This window comes from Ailuropoda melanoleuca, chromosome 18, assembly GCF_002007445.2.
Source record: "Ailuropoda melanoleuca isolate Jingjing chromosome 18, ASM200744v2, whole genome shotgun sequence".
Lineage (NCBI taxonomy): Eukaryota > Metazoa > Chordata > Mammalia > Carnivora > Ursidae > Ailuropoda > Ailuropoda melanoleuca.
In genome coordinates this window covers 5,931,022-5,955,126 of record NC_048235.1, presented here as the reverse complement: position 1 = coordinate 5,955,126, position 24,105 = coordinate 5,931,022, and positions in this window count along the sequence as shown.

Here is a 24,105-nt window from a genome sequence, read left to right as displayed (position 1 = left end):
AAATAAATATTACTTAGCATACTATGGGAATTGTTTCTTCCTTAGATTGGGAAACAATTTCACTTAAACACAAGACATAGAGCCATCTGGGGGCCTTTTTTCCCTAAATTTCCAATTTCTTTCATAGCTGCCCTTTTACTCACATTTTTTTGTCTTGAATCAATGTTTATAATTTATATTTTTGCTCCAAAATTATCTGTTGAATCAAGATTCTCAAATGTGTTATATCCAACTTTCTGTCAGCTTATTTTAAAATTTCTGGTTCTTTCCCTCTGCTTCTTTATTACATAGTCCTTATTTACTTCTTGAAGAACGTGTTAGTCACATTTTTTGACTATTATTATGTTAGTCACCGAACTACGTATTTCTTCACTTGCTTTTTGAAAGACCTTGATCTTGGATTGATTTATGATTTCTGTTTTGAAAAACCTTCCCAATTTTTTCATTTATATATATTTTTAATGTTTTCTTTCTCTTGCTTTCCTTAGATTTATTGTTTTTTTCTTTGTAATGTTTTACTGGATGTTTAGTTCATTTATTTTTGTACTTTTTAATTCACTATTGAAAACACTTAAGGTGATGAATTTATTTCTTACAGGCCCATGGTAATAATTCAGCCATTTTCTTATATAGTCCTGAAATCTATGTTTGCTGCAAAGATGGATGGATAGAAGGATGGAAAAGATGAAAATATTTTCAGTGGTTATTTCTATACAGGTGGCACTATGGTGTCTTTTATCCCCAAATCACTGAATGCAAGATCTACGTGGTCAAAGATATTGTCTCATTTACAGTTATACTGTCCGTAGGAGTCTGATAAAGTATTTGTTGGTCAGTGAATGAATATAAATAGCAGAAGCAGAAGATAGGATGTCTTCAGAGAGGTATCAGAGAAAATGGGAACTTGAATTGAGTGTTGAAGAAATTCACTGACTATTTAGTGGGAGAAGAAATGAATGAGAAAGGCACAAGAAGTAAGGAGAGCAATATTCCAGGGAAGAGGAGATCATAAGGTGTAAAGCTGATGTGCAGATGGAAAGAGAGCACTGGGGAAGGCGAGTCTTCCCAAGTAGCTAAGTCCTCATCCTAAAGGGCATTATATGACACTAATGATTTGGAGTTTTAGGCAATAAGCAATAAACATCTAATAAAGGGTGAAAAGTTGCTGTGTGGCATGACATTTATCCCAATAACCACTCTCTTAGAAGTGTAGTATATACAGTGACATTGAGTTTGAACTCTGGAGTGAAACCAACCCATCTACAAATTCTAGACCTTACAACCTGTCTTCTTGAGTAAGTCACTTAAATTTTATTAACCAGATTCCTCATCTGATTAATGTGGATAATATTTCTTGGGAAGAATGGTGAATTTAAAGAGCTTAGCCTAATATCAGGCATATAGTATCTCTTTAATATTGTTTTTATTGGCATAAGACCTAGTGTCAAGAAAGGCTAAAGTGCTCCGGGTTTGTCCAGTAAGATTTCCCTCACCTGCAATTATGTGTGGCTTGATTCCATACACAGCCCCTTCCTGATGGTGACAACACTCCTCCAGTTGATGTCTCAACTCTTCCTTTTTTCTTATTCCTAGATCTTGAGTCACTCCCTAACCAAAGTTAAGAACTATGCTCTCATCAGAAGCCAGTTCAGTTCTTCCCTGAGCCACCTCTAGCTGGCCACCTCCTTTTAGCCATTGCCACTCTGCTCTCCTTAATTTTATTATACTGACCATAAAGGCAAATCATCTCATTTTTAAGCTTTTGTTCATTAAAGGACAAGCTTTTCTCCAGTTGATTTTTCTGGAACTTAACTTTCCCTTGTTGACTCTACTTTCATTTTCAAACTCTCTTGGATACAAGTTGCAAATGTACCCATATCCTCCGAAGTCTCAGCACTTCTCCTTACACTGTGTGCCATTTTCAGACTCTTGTTTCAGCACATAAGATCAATAACCCTCCATTGGAGATGCAGTAAGTTTCTTGTGGGAGAGGACTCCTGATTTATGGTTTTCCCTTCCTACGACCCATCTTCATGATTCCCACACCCATGGGAATCAACCTCACAAAACCTACATTCCTGACATCCTCTCTATCAGGAATGTAGGCAAGCCATGTCATCTTCAGCAGTATCTCTATTGACAATGGCATATTCTGATATTACACCCTTTAAAAATAATCTCCCCTTCCTAATTCTCGTTCCTACCAAATCTAGTATGAACCTCAGCTCCAGGATTCTTTCTTGTTCTCTCAAGGGATCAATCTCTAGTCTTCACTCCATTCTTTGTTCAGTCTAGAAGCCATAACCCATTATTTCAGATCTATACACAAACAACTTTTGAATGAGCCATGATCTTCTGACATGATCAAATCAACACTTCATATTATTTATCTGAATGAAACATCTTTCTTCTTCATTTGGCAAACAATACCTATTTTTTAATTACAACCAACTCAAAAAAAGTATTATTTGCCTGTAAGTATAGGATTTTCAAATACTTCGTTCTAGCTAAATTTTGATAAGGGTGTCTAAGATATCAGGAGGATAGGTTAAAATAAATCGATGGTGCCTTTTTACTTGTTTTTCTACTTAACTTTTTAAATAATTTTTTAGGGGTAATGTAATGTATTTGACTGTAAATATAGTCTGGCATTCTCCATTCTTTTACTGAAGAAAAGAACTGATCAGAATAGTCAGAGAACTAACATCAGAGGGATTTTTAAGGCATGATAAGAAACTTACCCCCAAGGATTGGTGAATGGTTGGCTGAATTAATCTGGGATATTAAATAAAACTACTCTAAGTGGACTCCATTTTAAAGCAAAAGTGTTAGCTTTTACCACTGCTTATTGGATATGTCCTTAGGTGAAATAGAAAAATTAAATCTTAATCTTGACATGTTCGTAGGTTATATCTTATATTATTCATATAAATTTATGGCATCATTTTTGGGGAGAGGAGGGTGGGGGGGACCAATCACACTAGAAATTAAAATAAAGGATTTAAGTTTCCCCTTTTGGTGGGGGTACTATAAATTAGATCATTCATACACAGTATTAAGTCATATGAGCAAACCTAATTTAAAGATTACAGAAAACTAATAAGGTTCTGTTTTTGGTAGGTGCACAAAAACACTGAAACAAATTCTGCTAAAAGGATTTGATAAATTAATTTAAGCCGATTTGAGGATTACAAAACCTCAAGACTGCTGAATTTCATGAACACCTTAAAACAAAATATAATCTAACTTTCAAAGCCTTAGCAATAACAGTTTTCAGCATGGTTTTGATTAAAACATCATTTTTTCTTCTTCAATTAAATAATCAAAATTAAGAAGTAACTCCCTGTAAGTCATGCATTGCCTTTTATGTATGCTTACTGCAATCTGCATTTGATCTTTGGATTTTACATAACATTACAACGTTCAGAGGTGAAGATTCAGCTAGCTTAATTTTGCCCTGTGGAAATAATGTGAAATTAGGTCTTGAGTCATGACTAATCAGTTTGCCTTCAAAGGGGCATATAAACAACAGAGGTGGTACAGGAGATGAGCATCTTTCATGGTGACGAAATGGACATCAGCCAAGTTCATTAACCTCCCTGTGTCTCCACTTCATCATATATAAAATTGTATCTAGATGACAAATTGTTTTGTGGTTTAATGAGTTAATATATTATAAAGTGTGTGTTACCTAGTTGGCATAGAGAAGGTGCTTTATAAAGATTAGCTCAAAAAAATGACAGAGGCACAAGCAAAACTATATCAGATCACAAAGACAAGATTTTAACTTCATTGCTAGACACAATTGCTCTTCAGTAAAACGGTCATATGTTCACATTGATTTTGTCGTTTAGGAGTTGTGTGACCTTGACCGTGACATTGAATCATTCTAAGCCTCCTTTTTCTCATGGAACTTGGAACATAACAAATTCTCAATAAATAATAGTAACAGTAGAAGTGATATCATTAACCCAACACATCAGAAAGAAGCCGTCAACGTGACCAACTGCGTATGATTTAACAGCCACTGAAAATTCCTCAGCTCTAAACCGGTGAAGTCTTCCTTCAGTTCTAATTAAGTCCCATCCCCATAACAGTAAAGTGGGCCTGAAAATGGGACCCTTCAAAAGTGGTCTTGCTGAAAAAGTAAGAGGATATGATTACTAAGGGGATTATCAAGAAGTTATCTCATATAACAACCAGATTGGGGTCATAGCGATAGCACTGACAAGAAGAAACTTACAAGTCTGTCTAGTGGAAAAAAAACCGTAAAGTCGAATACAGCACAGATGTTAGGATGGTTGCAACAGGGCCTTTGTTGCCTCCACTCTGAACATGGAGTACAAAAATATACTCCAACTGTTTGTTCACAACACTACAATAATTAGTCAATAAAATTAATTCCGCCAAAGAAGAATGGACCTCATAAGGAAGTTCAATCCAAGTTTTTAACAGGGCAAGTCAGCCAGAATTGATAAAACAATTTTTCCACTGCCACAGCCACACATGTAAATGCATAGTGTACATACGTATTGGAGTTACTTATTTTAATATTTAAAGCACACAAATTTGGACTTTCAATAGATCCATTTCAGAGAGAAATCCAACATGTAGAAATTTTTTTATAAAATCTTTCTATGCTATAACAAGATTTCTGAACTACAGTTTTCTAAAAATCAAAACATGGACTTTAAAAGTAGTAGCACTACTCCAAGTCTGCCAAAATCTTCCTGTTGTGATACACACCCTAAGGGAAACAGTTGGAACAGCCTTACACCATTATACCAATCCACTGAATCCACACCTAATTGTTAAATAAACAGCTTAGCTTTACATTAGATATGGGAGATGGAGCAAGTAATAGATACTTTGAAAGACTGGGAAATTATTTTTCAGGATTATTACAACAAGAAAGAGTCTGAGCTAAGGAGAAAAGAGAATACGCAGGACCCATTTGAATTACAAAAATTGTGTAATGACGTGAAATGGTTATTTAACTTACAGCCTTTTATATTTATGTCTTGTTTTCCCTCCACAAGACTTAGCATACCAACTGGCACTGATAGTACCCTCAAAGTATTTGAGGAAGATGTTATATCAAGAATTGCATTCTTGCACACTTAGAGCAAGTCCACTACAAGAATTATATGGAATTTAATATATTTCAATATAGGAAGAGATAAAAATCCAAACAGGGGAGGAGGTTAAGATGGCGGAGGAGTAGGGGACCCCTTTTTCAGCCGGTCCCCTGAGTTGAGCTGGATAGGTACCAGACCAGCAGGAACATCCACGGAATCAGCCTGAGACGCAGGAAGATACATCTGGATCTCTACAAATGAACATCTCCAGCGCTGAGTATCGAGGTACGAAGCGGGGAGCCGTGAAACCGCACACAGAGATCGGAAGCTAAACAGAAGGGAGAGGGAGCCGCTGTGTCAGGGCGCCGGGAAGCGGTAGCCACCTGCACGGGGGAGCGGACAGACCGCGGACCCGCACGCTTGAGACAGCAGACTGAGAAGGGAGCTCCGGGAGTGCACGTGGGACGGCTGGCGGTTGGCGGGCCACCTGCACGGGGGAGCAGGCAGACTCGCGGACGGCACCCGCGAGACAGCAGACTTAGAACGCGAGCTCCAGGAGCGCGCGCGCAGGGCGGCTGGCGGCTGGCGGCTGGCGGGGTTGGAAACACAAAGGACAGAGACGTGCCGGCCCTGGAAGTGAGGGCTGGGACGCCGGGTGTGGGGCGCACAGCCCGGGATGCTGCAGGGTTGAGCAGCACCAACAGAAACAGAGTTAAAGTGGCCAGAACATCAGTGGAGAACGATCCGCGATCCCTCTGTTCTGAGACAGAGGCTGAATTTCAGCCGCTGCTGCTCTCTCAGAAGAGGCATAGCAAACCGCCAGGGAAAGCCGCCAGAGAACAAAAGCCCGGAAATACCGGCTCACAGGGTGCCCATCCCCATCCCCCCTCGCAAGGGACACAGAGACTCTACCCAAACAGGGTTTTCTGAGTACCTGCAGGCAGGCCCCTCCCCCAGAAGGCAGGCTGAAAAATCAAGAAGCCCACAACCCGGAGCGCCTGAGTGGCGCAGTCACCAAGCACCTGTCTTCGGATTAGGGTGTGATCACAACGCTCCGTAAGGAGTCCTTCATCGGGCTTCTCCACCGGGAACCTGCTTCTTCCTCTCCCACTCCTCTGCTTGGGTTCCCTTTCTTGCTGACTGTCTCTCTCTCTCTCAAATAAATAAATAAACTCTTTAAGGAAGAAGCCCACATCCCTAAGATCTCTATAAAACAAGGGCGCACGGCCTGGGTCCCAGTCAACACTTGGGCTCTGGACAACCCTGCAATCTCTCTTCATCAGAATGACGAGAAGGAGAAGTCCCCCCCAGCAAAGAAAAGATAATGAGTCTGTGGCCTCTGCCACAGAATTGGCCTCGGCCACAGAATTAATACATATGGATGTATCCCAATTATCAGAAATGGAATTCAGAGCAACAATGGTCAAGATGATGAGTAAACTTGAAAAAAGCATCAGAGAAAGCGTTGCTGAGAATATAGAATCCCTAAGGGCAGAAATGAGAGCGAATCTGACAGAAATTAAAAATTCTATGAGCCAAATGCAGTCAAAACTAGAGGCTCTGACGGCCAGGGTCACCGAGGCAGAGGAACGCGTTAGCGAATTGGAGGATGGGTTAGTAGAAGAAAAAACGAAAATAGAAGCTGGTCTTAAAAAAATCCACGCCCACGAATGTAGATTACGGGAGATTACTGACTCTATGAAACGATCCAATGTCAGAATCATCGGCATCCCTGAAGGGGTGGAGAAAAACAGAGGTCTAGAAGAGATATTTGAACAAATTGTAGCTGAAAACTTCCCTAATCTAGCAAGGGAAACAAGCATTCGTGTCCAAGAGGCAGAGAGGACCCCATCCAAGCTCAACCAGGACAAACCTACGCCACGGCATGTCATAGTGCAATTCGCAAATATTAGATCCAAGGATACAGTATTGAAAGCGGCCAGGGCAAAGAAATTTCTCACGTACCAAGGCAAAGGTATCAGGATTACGTCAGACCTGTCTACAGAGACCTGGAATGAGAGAAAGGCTTGGGGGGGCATTTTTAAAGCTCTTTCAGAGAAAAACATGCAGCCAAGGATCCTTTATCCAGCAAAGCTGTCATTCAGAATTGATGGAGAAATAAAGACGTTCCAAAATCGCCAATCATTAACCAATTTCGTAACCACGAAACCAGCCCTACAGGAGATATTAAGGGGGGCTCTATAAAGGTAAAAAGGCCCCAAGAGTGATACAGAGCAGCAAGTCACAACCGATACAAAGACTTTAAAGAGAAATGGCATCATTAAAATCATATCTGTCAATAATCTCTATCAATCTAAATGGCTTAAACTCTCCCATAAAACGCCACAGGGTTGCAGATTGGATAAAAAGACATGACCCATCCATTTGCTGTCTACAAGAGACTCATTTTGAACCCAAAGATGCATTCAGACTTAGAGTAAGGGGATGGAGTACCATCTTCCACGCAAATGGACCTCAAAAGAAAGCTGGAGTAGCAATTCTCATATCAGATAGACTGGATTTTAAACTAGAGGCCATAGAGAGAGATACAGAAGGGCACTATATTATTCTTAAAGGAAGTATTCAACAAGTGGATATGACAATTATTAATATATATGCCCCCAACAGGGGAGCAGCAAGATACACAAGCCAACTCTTAACCAAAATAAAGAGACATATAGATAAGAACACAGTAATAGTAGGGGACCTCAACACCCCACTATCAGAAATAGACAGAACACCCTGGCAAAAACTAAGCAAAGAATCAAAGGCTTTGAATGCCATACTCGACGAGTTGGACCTCATAGATATATATAGAACACTACACCCCAGAACCAAAGAATACTCATTCTATTCAAATGCCCATGGAACATTCTCAAGAATAGATCATGCTCTGGGACACAAAACAGGTCTCAGCCAATACCAAAAGATTGAAATTATCCCCTGCATATTCTCAGACCACAACGCTCTGAAATTGGAACTCAACCACAAGGAAAAACCTGGAAGAAACTCAAACACTTGGAGGCTAAGAACCATCCTGCTCAAGAATGACTCGATAAACCAGGAAATCAAAAAACAAATTAAACAATTTATGGAGACCAACGAGAATGAATACACAACGGTCCAAAACCTATGGGATACTGCAAAGGCAGTCCTAAGGGGGAAATACATAGCCATCCAAGCCTCACTCAAAAGAATAGAAAAATCTAAAATGCAGTTTCTATATTCTCACCTCAAGAAACTGGAACAGCAACAGAGGGACAGGCCTAACCCACTGACAAGGAAGGAGTTGACCAAGATTAGAGCAGAAATCAATGAATTAGAGACCAGAACCACAGTAGAGCAGATCAACAGGACTAGAAGCTGGTTCTTTGAGAGAATCCATAAAATTGATAGACCACTGGCAAAACTTGTCCAAAAACAAAGAGAAAGGACTGAGATTATTAAAATTATGACTGAAAAGGGAGAGGTCACGACCAGCACCATTGAAATTGCAAGGATTATTAGAAACTTTTATCAACAGCTATATGCCAAAAAACTAAACAATCTGGAAGAGATGGAGGCCTTCCTGGAAACCTATAAACTACCAAGACTGAAACAGGAAGAAATAGATTTCTTAAATAGGCCAATTAACTATGAAGAAATTGAGTCAGTGATAAACAACCTTCCAAATAATAAAACTCCAGGCCCAGACGGTTTTCCTGGGGAATTCTACCAAACATTCAAAGAAGAAATAATACCTATTCTCCTAAAGCTATTTCAAAAAATAGAAACAGAAGGAAAGCTACCAAACTCATTCTATGAGGCTAATATTACCTTGATCCCCAAACCAGGCAAAGACCCCCTCAAAAAGGAGAATTACAGACCGATTTCTCTAATGAATATGGATGCCAAAATCCTCAACAAGATCCTTGCTAATAGAATCCAACAGTACATTAAAAGGATTATCCATCATGACCAAGTGGGATTCATACCTGGGATGCAAGCATGGTTCAACACTCGCAAATCAATCAATGTGATACATCATATCAACAAGAAAAGACTCAAGAACCATATGATCCTCTCAATTGATGCAGAAAAAGCATTTGACAAAATACAGCATCCTTTCCTGATTAAAACCCTTCAGAGTGTAGGAATAGAGGGTACATTTCTCAATCTCATAAAAGCCATCTATGAAAAGCCTACTGCAAGCATTATTCTCAATGGGGAAAAGCTGGAAGCCTTTCCCTTAAGATCAGGAACACGACAAGGATGCCCACTCTCGCCACTATTATTCAACATAGTACTAGAAGTCCTTGCAACAGCAATCAGAAGACAAAAAGGGATCAAAGGTATCCAAATCGGCAAAGAAGAAGTCAAACTGTCTCTCTTTGCAGATGACATGATACTCTATATGGAAAACCCAAAGGAATCCACTCCCAAACTATTAGAAGTTATAGAACAATTCAGTAAGGTGGCAGGATACAAAATCAATGCCCAGAAATCAGTTGCATTTCTATACACGAATAACGAGACTGAAGAAAGAGAAATTAGGGAATCCATCCCATTTACAATAACACCAAAAACCATGCGTTACCTTGGAATTAACTTAACCAGAGACGTAAAGGACCTATATGCTAGAAACTATAGATCACTTTTGAAAGATATTGAGGAAGACATAAAAAGATGGAAAAATATTCCATGCTCATGGATTGGAAGAATTAACATAGTTAAAATGTCCATACTACCCAGAGCAATCTACACTTTCAATGCTATCCCGATCAAAATACCGAGGACATTTTTCAAAGAACTGGAACAAATAGTCCTTAAATTTGTATGGAACCAGAAAAGGCCCCGAATCTCCAAGGAACTGTTGAAAAGGAAAAACAAAGCTGGGGGCATCACAATGCCGGATTTCGAGCTGTACTACAAAGCTGTGATCACAAAGACAGCATGGTACTGGCACAAAAACAGACACATCGACCAATGGAACAGAATAGAGAACCCAGAAATGGACCCTCGGCTCTTTGGGCAACTAATCTTTGATAAAGCAGGAAAAAACATCCGGTGGAAAAAAGACAGTCTCTTCAATAAATGGTGCTGGGAAAATTGGACAGCTACATGCAAAAGAATGAAACTTGACCACTCTCTCACACCATACACAAAAATAAACTCCAAATGGATGAAAGACCTCAATGTGAGACAGGAATCCATCAAAATTCTAGAGGAGAACATAGGCAACAACTTCTATGACATCGGCCAGAGCAACCTTTTTCACGACACATCTCCAAAGGCAAGAGAAATAAAAGATAAAATGAACTTATGGGACTTTATCAGGATAAAGAGCTTCTGCACAGCCAAGGAAACAGTCAAAAAAACTAAGAGACAGCCCACGGAATGGGAGAATATATTTGCAAAGGACACCACAGATAAAGGACTGGTATCCAAGATCTACAAAGAACTTCTCAAACTCAATACACGAGAAACAAATAAACAAATCATAAAATGGGCAGAAGATATGAACAGACACTTTTCCAATGAAGACATACAAATGGCTAACAGACACATGAAAAAATGTTCAAAATCATTAGCCATCAGGGAAATTCAAATCAAAACCACACTGAGATACCACCTTACGCCAGTTAGAATGGCAAAGATAGACAAGGCAAGAAACAACAATTGTTGGAGAGGATGTGGAGAAAGGGGATCCCTCCTACATTGTTGGTGGGAATGCAAGTTGGTACAGCCACTCTGGAAAACAGTGTGGAGGTCCCTTAAAAAGTTAAAAATTGAACTACCCTATGACCCAGCCATTGCACTACTGGGTGTTTACCCCAAAGATACAGACGTAGTAAAGAGAAGGGCCATATGCACCCCAATGTTCATAGCTGCATTGTCCACAATAGCCAAATCATGGAAGGAGCCGAGATGCCCTTCAACAGATGACTGGATTAAGAAGCTGTGGTCCATATATACAATGGAATATTACTCAGCTATCAGAAAGAACGAATTCTCAACATTTGCTGCAACATGGACGGCACTGGAGGAGATAATGCTAAGTGAAATAAGTCAAGCAGAGAAAGACAATTATCATATGATTTCTCTCATCTATGGAACATAAGAACTAGGATGATCGGTAGGGGAAGAAAGGGATAAAGAAAAGGGGGGTAATCAGAAGGGGGAATGAAACATGAGAGACTATGGACTATGAGAAACAAACTGAAGACTTCAGAGGGGAGGGGGTGGGGGAATGGGATAGACTGGTGATGGGTAGTAAGGAGGGCACGTATTGCATGGTGCACTGGGTGTTATACGCAACTAATGAAGCATCAAACTTTACATGGGAATCCGGGGATGTACTGTATGGTGATTAACATAATATAATTAAAAAAATAAAAAAAAAATCCAAACAGACATAAATATTAAAGTGCATCCCTAGGATACCATCTGAATTTGGGGACTTCAATAAAAAGAAGCCATGCATCAAGGAATCAGCCTCAGACAGCAAAAACATGGGACACATTCTTTATAGCCACCAATTCACTGCTCAGAGGACGTGTAGCTTCCATATTGCCAGAAATCCTTTTGTTTTCCTGCTAGTGGATGGTTGACTTGTAGACTGCAGCCACTGCTTCAACTTTAAAGTTAAATGGGTCCCCTAGACATGAGCTGTAGTTCATTAAAATGATCTCCTATTAATAATGACAGATGATCATCTTAGTCAGCAAGTCACGTGATTACATCATTTCCCTGTTCAAAGTTTGTCAAATGACCCCTCCTCCATCTCTTACACAATAAAGACCAAACTCCTTAGTCTGGTAAAAATGGCCCTTCATTGAGTTCAGACCCCATTTACTTTCCAACATCCGCTTGGGTCCCGTCGGCCTCTCAATACTCTCTGTTCCTTCTTCTGGCCCTTTCCATTTTGTGTCCTCTGTCTGAAACGGCTTGGTCTTCCCATGCCTCCGTGAAGTTTCAGTTACCCATTACTTCTGATGTAAAATCTTTCCTGCCTCCCCTTTGCTTAAGTTTAATCAATAACAATAATTCTCATACGACCTACTGAGCTCTTACTATGGGTCAGGAAAGGCACTTTTCCCTAGAAGGAAGAATAGAGTCTTTATTAAAATTAGAGGCTAGTGTTAAACTCCATGCGTGGCCATTCTGACTCCATCATCTACTAGCTCTGCAACGTCTCCATGCTTCAGTTTCTTCCTCTGTAAAGTGCACCTAATAACACTACCTACCTCAGGAAGTGGTTGTAATCTGTGCTTAATTACATAGTAGGGTCAATGGTAACCTAGTTAGGACTGCCAGTGATGCCCTGGACGTGATCAGCGCCATCTTTTCGTTGGATGGGGAAGGTATAGATGGAGTTTAGAAATGTATCTGGGCTGAAGTGTCCACCCCTGAGCATATCAGGCTTCTCCTGGTGGGGGACAGAGCTGAGCATGAGAAAAGGACAAGTCACAAGCCAGAGGCCAGCTCCAACATCTGCCATTGCTTTCCATACCAGAACTTGGAGTGGTCCAAGAAGTTTAAATTCAAACCGGCACGTCCAACTCATAATGAAGGTAACTTTGTTAAGATGGGAGCATAGAACATATTTTACTTAACATACCATTAGCTTGGTGTATAATTTCTAGACACCTAGCCAAACATTATGTGGGCCTACCAGTATACTTTTACCCCAAACCCTGCTCATGTTAGGGGAAGAGAAATAATAGAGATATAAATAATAATAATAATAATAATAAATAAGTCACAGCTAAACCTAGAGTCATTTATCTCTTTTGCTTAAAAGAATTAAGGAGCTTAGTAAGGCAGAGAGAAAGCCGTGACACAGCAATAGGAAAATGTCTGGGTAAACCTGCAGCCTTCTTGACAGTGGACTTAACCCACGTAGACAGGCAGCTTTGCTCATGAGTCTCTGTAATCACTGCAAGATGATTAACATGAGAAAAATAATTTTTAAAAAATTTACTTTTTCATATGACAGCTACCATATTTATCAGACAATCAATGTCTCCAGTGCTATGCTTCTTCCTAATGAGATTCGTACGTAGGAAGGAGAGAAGGCTAGCCACGGAGAGAAGAGCTCTACTTGTCAAGGTGCAGGTTCCAAAGCAGGAAACCTGTTTTCACATGGCAGCCCAGGGAGATTTTGACCTTAGCAACAGTAGAAATGCTTGTTAGCCAGGTTTCGATTTCAGAGATTCGTAGGGGGGCATGCTAGTCAACAGAGGGTGAGCTTCGTTTCCACACCGACGAGGAAATTGCCAGTGTAGACGTGGGCTACATTGTTTTAAAGCCTGGCAGTCTCTCTTATCAGTAGTGAGCAAGCTAAAAAGGAAAGTGGGAGATCTCCAAAGCCTACCTCTGTTCTGCAAAGCAAATGCCATATCAGTTTGGTTTGTATTATAAGGATGGACATTACGAATTCTAATAAATCTGAGGGGCATTTATGCTCTTTTAAAAAAGGGAAAAGGAACTGTGGAGCCTTGTAGGGAAGGAAACTGCCAGTGAAACCAATCTGCCCAGAAATCAATTTCACACGGCCATAATTCAAGGAAACGGGGCAGTATGTAATGACGTGGACGCTCATTTTGCTTTTTAAAATCTGAACTTTCTTCTTGGCTACTATAATATTTTTAAAAACAGCTGGGATTTTTTTCCCCCTCATCTCCCTCTACAAGCACTTTTGCTAAACATGGGAATCTGCGAAACCCAGACTCCCATCATGACTCATTACTATTGTTTCCTTAACTTTTCTCACCATCTCATCCTGCATCATTTCCCTTTTCTCAAGAAGGAAAATCAGTAAGGAGAAAAATCAATGTTTTAAAACATGTACTGAACATAGATTGAGAAATATACTAAGATAAATTCACTCATTTTGCTGTGACTTCCCAGTAGCACATATTTTAAATTCATGCACAATTCGTGTTCAAGTGAAGAATTATATTATTCATGTAATGAAATAATTAGCAAATTTCCATTACTTTTCCCCTTCTGATAGAGCTAGAAAATAGGTGTATAGATTTTTTTCTTATTTCTACTACTACTGAATGTATGTCCTTGAGTCTGTGTATCTGCTACGAAGATAATGTTTTAATGTATTTTAAATAAGAAATGGCAATGATAGCATTGATACATTGAAAAATATATTCAGGGCACCTGAGTGGCTCAGTCAGTTGAGCATCTGCCTTTGGCTCAGGTCATGATCTCGGGGTCCTGCGATCGAGCCCCATGTCTGGCTCACCACTCAGCAGAGAATCTGTTTCTTCCTCTCCCTCTGCCCTCTCCCTACCCTTGCTCATTTTCTCTCTCTCTTTCTCTCTCAAATAAATAAAATCTTTAAAAAATATATGTTCAGAACTTGAAGAGACGGGAAGCCCCATGTAACTTTTTTATTTGACTCGACAAAGTATGACACCTATGACTTTGAGATTGATCACCAAACACACAGCAATGTTTAGGTTAACCCTTTAAGTAGAGATACCAAAACTTCCATGGCACCTTTTAAGAGAAATTCAGGGGCAAAGATGTAGCACTTCAAGCCATATGATGGAAAAGAGGGGGAAAAAATGTCATACTCTACTCATCAGATCAAAATCTCTCTCACAAAAGGACCACACCAGGATGGGATGTACATACACAGAGGTGATACTGGAGAGAGAGGCCTGTGGACTCCTTTAAAACAACCTCAGAGGGGCGCCTGGGTGGCACAGCAGTTAAGCGTCTGCCTTCGGCTCAGGGCGTGATCCCGGCGTTATGGGATCGAGCCCCACATCAGGCTCCTCCGCTGGGAGCCTGCTTCTCCCTCTCCCACTCCCCATGCTTGTGTTACCTCTCTCGTTGGCTGTCTCTGTCAAATAAATAAAATCTTTAAAAAAAAAAAAAAAAACCTCAGAGTGCAGCAATAAAGAAGAGTATGGAATCTTACCCCTACAATGGACTTCAGTAATCAGTAATCTGACCTTCTCATATGACAAACAAGGAAACCCAGGCCCACAGGTTTCAGCAACTCAAACAAAAGGGCACAGCATGGCAAAGCTTCAAGACTTGGGAGTCCAAGGGCAAGACAATGCCTCTCTGTCTCACTGTCATCGATGTTAACATCTCCTTAAGTATCCATTTTTTAGATAATAAAACCTTAAAATCAACAACTTTATCAATGATGCTTTTGCTTAGGACAGAGAATGTATAGCCATAAATCAGCATTACATCTCATTCATTTATTGCCACTACTGGATTTCCAGTATAGAGGCAGCATCTTGGACAAGAGGAAACCAAGGATGGAGCAAGAAAGACCTCCCTGCCATCAATTTCCCAGTCTTTCGCTCATGACAAAGCTATTTGAACGTCTTGAGATGCAGTTTTGTCACGTAGATGATCACAGTGAAGATCACATGACTGGCAGACCTTCGTGAAAATTAAATTCAGTGATGAAAATGGAAATCCCAAGCACTGTCATTGCCACCTGGGAGACCCCCAAATATAATGCCAAAGATGGGGATACGACACCTGACATTTAAATGGGGATATAATGTAACATTAGGGGCACCTGGATGGCTCTGTCAGTTGAGTGCGTGACTTCGGCTCAGGTCATCAGCTTGGAGTCCTCGGGTAGAGACCCATGTCTCCCTGCTCAGCGAGTCCCCTTGTCCCTCTCCCTCTGCCCCTCCCCCCACTCAAGCTTTTTCTCTCTCTCTCAAATAAACAAATAAAATCTTATAAAAAAAAATAAACACCTGGAGGAAAATTGAAAACTGCCAAACAACTACTTATATTTTAGCATTGTGGTGATAAAAGCGAAATGAATAGGGACCGAAGAATTTTTGGAGCAACAACAAAAAGCATGAGCGTGGGGCAAGGCACTGAGTCCCTGGAGAAGATGTCCTCAGCTGGGCGTTGAAGGAAATGGAGTATGTCACCTGGCCAAGTCGGCAGGCAAACCTGTTCTAAGCCTGATAGAAAGACCAGAGCCGGGAGGGGCAGTCCGGCACAAAACATTAGACTGTCCCAGCCCAGGATGAATGAGCAGGCTTCCGGAGAGGAGTAGCCTATGGGGTTGCCTAAAGAAACTGCAGCCCAACAGCGCCTTGGAGGCCAACCCGAGTTGTCTGTGCAGTATACACACGACGGTAGAGACTAGATCACAGAGCAGAGGAATAATGGAGTGCAACAAGCCATCTGGCAATCCAGGCTGTGATGGGTTATATCAAGAATAAAAATCTTTAAGCAGGTGGGGAGCATGGATAAAAGCAGTTCAATAATCCCAGAAGGAGTAGACGTCAGTGAAATAGGAGGGTGGCGAGGGGTCCAGCTTCTGGCCAAAACCCTACATACAATCTTCCAGGCCTGACCACAGCGGCTTACAAAGGCTCTACCTAGCTGGCCTCCCCGGGGAGGCTGTCCTCCCCACAGAGGGCCGGGGGTACGGCCAGTGCCCCGCAGTCGTGCGAGGGAGTTGCCCTCAAGGACTCAACTTCCCTGGCCAGCCTTGCTTTTATATGTATCTGCGTTTTTAACCCAAGCCCTTCCCTTCAGAGGCCTCTTCATCCAAGCCCTTCCCACGGAAACTTCCTCGGGCACCTCTGGGGGGAGGGGGTGCCTGAGGACGCTTCTTTCTACCCTGACCCAGGAGTCAGCCTCTTTCCGCACCTATCGCTGCCTCCTCCAGGTGCTCTCCCTCTCCCTCCTTTTCTGGGCCACAAAATGGCGGGAGTCTTTTGTTCAGGGCTCCCTCGGTGAGGAGACAGCGCCCCCTCCTGTCTGTGATGCTACGTCTTATCCTCACCCAGGGCTGTGCTGCAGGGGAAGTTTTCCTGTTGCTTCTCCTCCCTCAGAAAGTGATTAAAGTCTTGCCTGATACTTTCGTTTTGGCTTGTTGTGTTAATTGACTACTCCAACACCTGGCAGCTCAGCTCTTGACAGGTGACAGAGGGAATTAAAAAAATGTTCAACCTAGAAGAGACCCTAGTTCTGATTGCCATTCTTGTTTTAAGCAAATTTCCTACATTCTCAGTCACCAGAAACGCAAACTATGCTTGCAAAACATTTAGAGAAGGCTTATTAAAATACGAAAATCCGTTTTAAATTCTTTAAACAATGATAGCAGTATTTCAAATGAAATATAAATTTCGAATTTATAGACACTATACTAAAAACCCTTATTTCCTGGTGTGGACGAATTTGAACAATATTTTCCACATCACTAGCATTTGTAATGCAAATTGAAAAGTCAAGAGATGTCTCAATTACTGCATTTCAGAAACGGTACTGAAAAAAAATAAACCATGGGGACCTGACGTCTCATCCAACTATGACAATGAGGGGATCCCTGACATCTATTCCATAGTAGGGATGTGGGAAAATGGGAAGAGGAGGATTTATTTACTGCCATTGTACCCATCTCTGGCATTGAATAATGCAAATGGATGCAAAAATCAGGGTTCATTGATACTGTGGTCACTGTTGTGGCTTTTTATGGGAATTTTGGTGCGGAGGTATTGCCAGAGAAACTCATCGATCATTGGATCATTCGTCAACCTCCCAGGGAGCACGCACCTCTCCCTCCTCTGCTCCGTCCTTGGACTTCCTGTGTCATGGGCTGCTCCCTTCCCCGCATGGCCAGTTAGTTAACTGAGTACTCACTGATCGGAAAGTGGCCCAAGTGTGAGTAAAAGAGGGACCAGAGTGGGGTCCTCTTCCTCCACCTTGTGAATTCTGCTACGTGCATCGATAGAGTCACGTTTACGTCCTACTGGAGACCTTGAGGAAAAGGCTTTTTTTTCTGTTGTGAAACTCTTTGCAAGTAAGGTTTTCAAAATACAATAGCGGCACATTTTCCTAGCAAACTATTAAACTGTAGTATGGTTCATAAAGCTGTTAAATAGTTGTTTGGTATCAAACTTTGTTTCTTTTTTCCTAATTGGATGAGTTGGGCATCTTTTTTGTCATTGACTGTTTCCTGATGAATAACTACCGTTTAATATACATTCCTGAAAACTGGCTTTTGTATTTAAAAGCTGTATAAATGATAATAGCAGCCAAGGAATCCTCAAGAAGTAAAACGAAGAGAAACTGGGTGATTTTTGTTTTCCTGGTTACAAAGGGCCTGTAGACAGTGAGGATCTATGTGAGGGGCAGAAGCAGGTTACACTAGGATCCCCTGGGAAGCTCAGTGCCCCTCCATCGGGAAGAGCCACCAGATATGAGCATAAACGCCTGTACTGAAATATAGCGGTCGGTCCAACTGTTGCAATGAACCAATTTGAAGCACAAGGGTCAAACACAGGCTTGCAGAGAGATTATCAGTTTCCCATAATAAATTCAGGATTTGTTGAGAAAGACCGGCAACATTACTCCCTTTAATGCACATACTTTTTGAGGATAAATCGCTAATCCCTATTAAAAGGAGAAAGTGGATTTAAAACACAAAAGTTTGAGAAATATCTAAGGATACATGAACTTTTGCATGTAATATATTTTCCGTTAAGGAGGCAATCCCTCACTTTTAGAAATGGGAGAAAACTTACCTCGTACAAACTAAGCTTGTTTTACTCTGATTTTATAAAATCTGCCCTTAACTAACAAGCCCGATGCCAGTACCAATGGCTGGATATAATGACTGTCTGCGACTGTTGCAGGAATGATTTCAAAGTGCCTTGTTAAATACACAACATACACCACAAACGGTACGACATTTTTTTATTCTAAACTATGGAATGAAATCATAACCCCACCTTGACACCAAGGAGTGATTTGCCTTCTCTCATGTACATACAAATTATTTCACCACAAATTTAAATCCCCTACCTGCCTTCCCTGTTTTCTTATTTATTGCCCAGCTATACACATTTTGGAAACTGAGATGGAGATTTTTTCTTTTTTAATTAAGTGAGAAAATAAAAATTCATCATTGTTTGAGTACAAAATGCCTCCAGTTTCTGGTAGGCTAATGGGGAGGATTATTATTGTTACAGTTCAACAAACATGTCACTTTGACATAACTAAAGGTGATTTCTCTTCAGCTGGTCCTGGGCAGATGACGGGGAAGTGAAGCTGAACTAAAGAGAATGACTGANGCCAGTGCCCCGCAGTCTTGCGAGGGAGTTGCCGTCAAGGACTCAACTTCCCTGGCCAGCCTTGCTTTTATATGTATCTGCGTTTTTAACCCAAGCCCTTCCCTTCAGAGGCCTCTTCATCCAAGCGCTTCCCACGGAAACTTCCTCGGGCACCTCTGGGGGGAGGGGGTGCCTGAGGACACTTCTTTCTACCCTGACCCAGGAGTCAGCCTCTTTCCGCACCTATCGCTGCCTCCTCCAGGTGCTCTCCCTCTCCCTCCTTTTCTGGGCCACAAAATGGCGGGAGTCTTTTGTTCAGGGCTCCCTCGGTGAGGAGACAGCGCCCCCTCCTGTCTGTGATGCTACGTCTTATCCTCACCCAGGGCTGTGCTGCAGGGGAAGTTCTCCTGTTGCTTCTCCTCCCTCAGAAAGTGATTAAAGTCTTGCCTGATACTTTCGTTTTGGCTTGTTGTGTTAATTGACTACTCCAACACCTGGCAGCTCAGCTCTTGACAGGTGACAGAGGGAATTAAAAAAATGTTCAACCTAGAAGAGACCCTAGTTCTGATTGCCATTCTTGTTTTAAGCAAATTTCCTACATTCTCAGTCACCAGAAATGCAAACTATGCTTGCAAAACATTTAGAGAAGGCTTATTAAAATACGAAAATCCGTTTTAAATTCTTTAAACAATGATAGCAGTATTTCAAATGAAATATAAATTTCGAATTTATAGACACTATACTAAAAACCCTTATTTCCTGGTGTGGACGAATTTGAACAATATTTTCCACATCACTAGCATTTGTAATGCAAATTGAAAAGTCAAGAGCTCTCTCAATTACTGCATTTCAGAAACGGTACTGAAAAAAAATAAACCATGGGGACCTGACGTCTCATCCAACTATGACAATGAGGGGATCCCTGACATCTATTCCATAGTAGGGATGTGGGAAAATGGGAAGAGGAGGATTTATTTACTGCCATTGTACCCATCTCTGGCATTGAATAATGCAAATGGATGCAAAAATCAGGGTTCATTGATACTGTGGTCACTGTTGTGGCTTTTTATGGGAATTTTGGTGCGGAGGTATTGCCAGAGAAACTCATCGATCATTGGATCATTCGTCAACCTCCCAGGGAGCACGCACCTCTCCCTCCTCTGCTCCGTCCTTGGACTTCCTGTGTCATGGGCTGCTCCCTTCCCCGCATGGCCAGTTAGTTAACTGAGTACTCACTGATCGGAAAGTGGCCCAAGTGTGAGTAAAAGAGGGACCAGAGTGGGGTCCTCTTCCTCCACCTTGTGAATTCTGCTACGTGCATCGATAGAGTCACGTTTACGTCCTACTGGAGACCTTGAGGAAAAGGCTTTTTTTTCTGTTGTGAAACTCTTTGCAAGTAAGGTTTTCAAAATACAATAGCGGCACATTTTCCTAGCAAACTATTAAACTGTAGTATGGTTCATAAAGCTGTTAAATAGTTGTTTGGTATCAAACTTTGTTTCTTTTTTCCTAATTGGATGAGTTGGGCATCTTTTTTGTCATTGACTGTTTTCCTGATGAATAACTACCGTTTAATATACATTCCTGAAAACTGGCTTTTGTATTTAAAAGCTGTATAAATGATAATAGCAGCCAAGGAATCCTCAAGAAGTAAAACGAAGAGAAACTGGGTGATTTTTGTTTTCCTGGTTACAAAGGGCCTGTAGACAGTGAGGATCTATGTGAGGGGCAGAAGCAGGTTACACTAGGATCCCCTGGGAAGCTCAGTGCCCCTCCATCGGGAAGAGCCACCAGATATGAGCATAAACGCCTGTACTGAAATATAGCGGTCGGTCCAACTGTTGCAATGAACCAATTTGAAGCACAAGGGTCAAACACAGGCTTGCAGAGAGATTACCAGTTTCCCATAATAAATTCAGGATTTGTTGAGAAAGACCGGCAACATTACTCCCTTTAATGCACATACTTTTTGAGGATAAATCGCTAATCCCTATTAAAAGGAGAAAGTGGATTTAAAACACAAAAGTTTGAGAAATATCTAAGGATACATGAACTTTTGCATGTAATATATTTTCCGTTAAGGAGGCAATCCCTCACTTTTAGAAATGGGAGAAAACTTACCTCGTATAAACTAAGCTTGTTTCATTCTGATTTTATAAAATCTGCCCTTAACTAACAAGCCCGATGCCAGTACCAATGGCTGGATATAATGACTGTCTGCGACTGTTGCAGGAATGATTTCAAAGTGCCTTGTTAAATACACAACATACACCACAAACGGTACGACCTTTTTTTATTCTAAACTATGGAATGAAATCATAACCCCACCTTGACACCAAGGAGTGATTTGCCTTCTCTCATGTACATACAAATTATTTCACCACAAATTTAAATCCCCTACCTGCCTTCCCTGTTTTCTTATTTATTGCCCAGCTATACACATTTTGGAAACTGAGATGGAGATTTTTTCTTTTTTAATTAAGTGAGAAAATAAAAATTCATCATTGTTTGAGTACAAAATGCCTCCAGTTTCTGGTAGGCTAATGGGGAGGATTATTATTGTTACAGTTCAACAAACATGTCACTTTGACATAACTAAAGGTGATTTCTCTTCAGCTGGTCCTGGGCAGATGANTCTCTTCAGCTGGTCCTGGGCCGATGACGGGGAAGTGAAGCTGAACTAAAGAGAATGACTGACATCTGCCGGATGACAGGAGAAATGAAAAGAAAAAAAAAAGTATATAAATGCTCACACTTAACCATTCTGGAATCCATCGATGTCTACAATCTGGAACAAAACGAGGTTGATATAAATCCTCAGGGGAAAAAGGGTAATGCTGTGTAAGGGGAGGGAGACAACGTGTGTTTCTGTGATGTTACGTGATAGTAGGTCCAATTAAGGTGTTTCAGACCCAGGGCAGTTACACGACCTCTATAAATACTGTGTTTCTGTTACCTGCAACTTTCTGTATCTTATTCTTGATTTCTGTTATCTATGGGTTCCCATCAGCCTGACTGTCTAGTCTGTGCAATCAATCAAATGAGCTTTGCAAATCTAGGACTAAGAAATTAATCAGAATCAATCATTAGAACAGTCAAAACACAACTTAGTTCCCCACTGGACAGATCCCTGACATCAGACTTTGTTCATCCATTGCTTAAATTGGGCTTTTAAACTTATTTTCCATTTTATTTTATTTTATTTTTAAAATTTTTATCTATTTGTCAGAGAGAGAGAGAACACAGGCAGGGAGAGCGGCAGAGGGAGAGGAAGAAGCAGGTTCCCCTCTGAGCAGGAAGCCTGATGCAGGGCTCAAACCCAGGACCCTGGGATCATGACCTGAGGCGAAGGCAGACACTTAACCAACTGAGTCACCCAGGCGCCCCAAACTTGTTTTCCATTTTAAAAACAATTTCTTAATGAAGTAAGGGGATGGCTATTGAAAGCCTACCGTGTCATTTCATTTCAGCTGCACGACATTTCCCAGAAGTAGGTATTTACATTTAACTTCTCTTATGGAGAAGCTGAGTCAGAGGGGTACAGCGGCTTGTCCAAGGTTACACAGGTTGTAAGTGAAGGAGCTGTAATGAGCTCTCCGATTCCACTTGACCAGAAGATCTGCACTTCTCACTGGACAAACTGATTCCAGGGACATGGCAGGTCTGTATATTCCAGCACCGGGACCATTTCATGCCACTTTTTAACTGTGCGACTTTTACTAAATTGGAATTGTCCATAAACACTGACTGGAGACCCTGATTCTTTGCTCATAATCTGGTTCTGCATTTGGACACTGTCTACAAGCAAGCGTTCTGTAAAGAGCTGCAGCCCAGTCGGATTGTACTCAGGAAGGAGTCAAGAGAGCCCGTCTTTCCTTCCTTTCCCAAGGACGCTTTAAAATGGGCTCTGGACCTTCGGTTGCTTGGCTTGTACAATGATTGAGATGGATTAGATAATTCCTAAGATTTCTTCCAGCTGCATCCTCACAGCAAAGAAAAACAGGCAGAGTTGCCAGGCTCCTCACTATTCTGGAATAACACACTCAGAGAATCAGTAGATATCACACTCCTCATTCAGCAATTGAAGTGCTATTTATTGTTCAGAATTTTGTTTTGGTTATAATGTCTTTTGACAATTGAAGTGAAACTAAGTATTTGGAGTAGTCTGTTTTTACACAAACATAGCCACTCAAGAGGTTTTCTTGCCTTGTGAAAAAAAAAATTGGAAAATGGAGCCCCTAGTCTTTCAAGTGGTTTGAAAATGTTTGTTTCACCCAGAAAGGAAAAGAGCTATGATCCAAACTTAAAACACATGTAAAGATGACCAAAAAACTGTGTTTTATGATANATGTAATATATATTTATTATATATTATATATAATTATTATATAGATTATATTATTATATATTATATATTATTATATTATAATATATAATATGCTATTATATAATTTTATTATATTAATATATTAATTATATAATATAATTTATATATAAATTATATGCTAGTATAGTATATATACTATATATGTATGTATATATATGTGTGAAATATATGCATATATTTCACCCATTCATTCATTAGTAATTGTTCTTAATTTAGGGTTTCTTGTATTCTCTATTTCTGCCATTGTGTGTTTATCCACAGCAGCCTTGCACAAACCCCTGTATTTGGTTTAATCTGTGCACTGATAGAAAACTGAGCCCAGTGTTACAACCACCGTTCTCTTTGTTGCAGTTGCTACCACTGCTGCTTTCTGAATCATCCAGGACACCTGGCTCATGCGGCCTTCACTTCCCTATGGCCGCATCCCTGCCACTGTATTAAAAAGAAGTCCCCTCCTATGCAGCGTAGTTCTCAAATTCTCTTCTAAGCCAATTCTGGGAAGTGGTATAGGGCCAAATTAGTGAAGATAAATAAGTGGCTTCTTGATAAAGTGGCACGAGAAAGAACAGCCCCGACAGGAACAGACAGA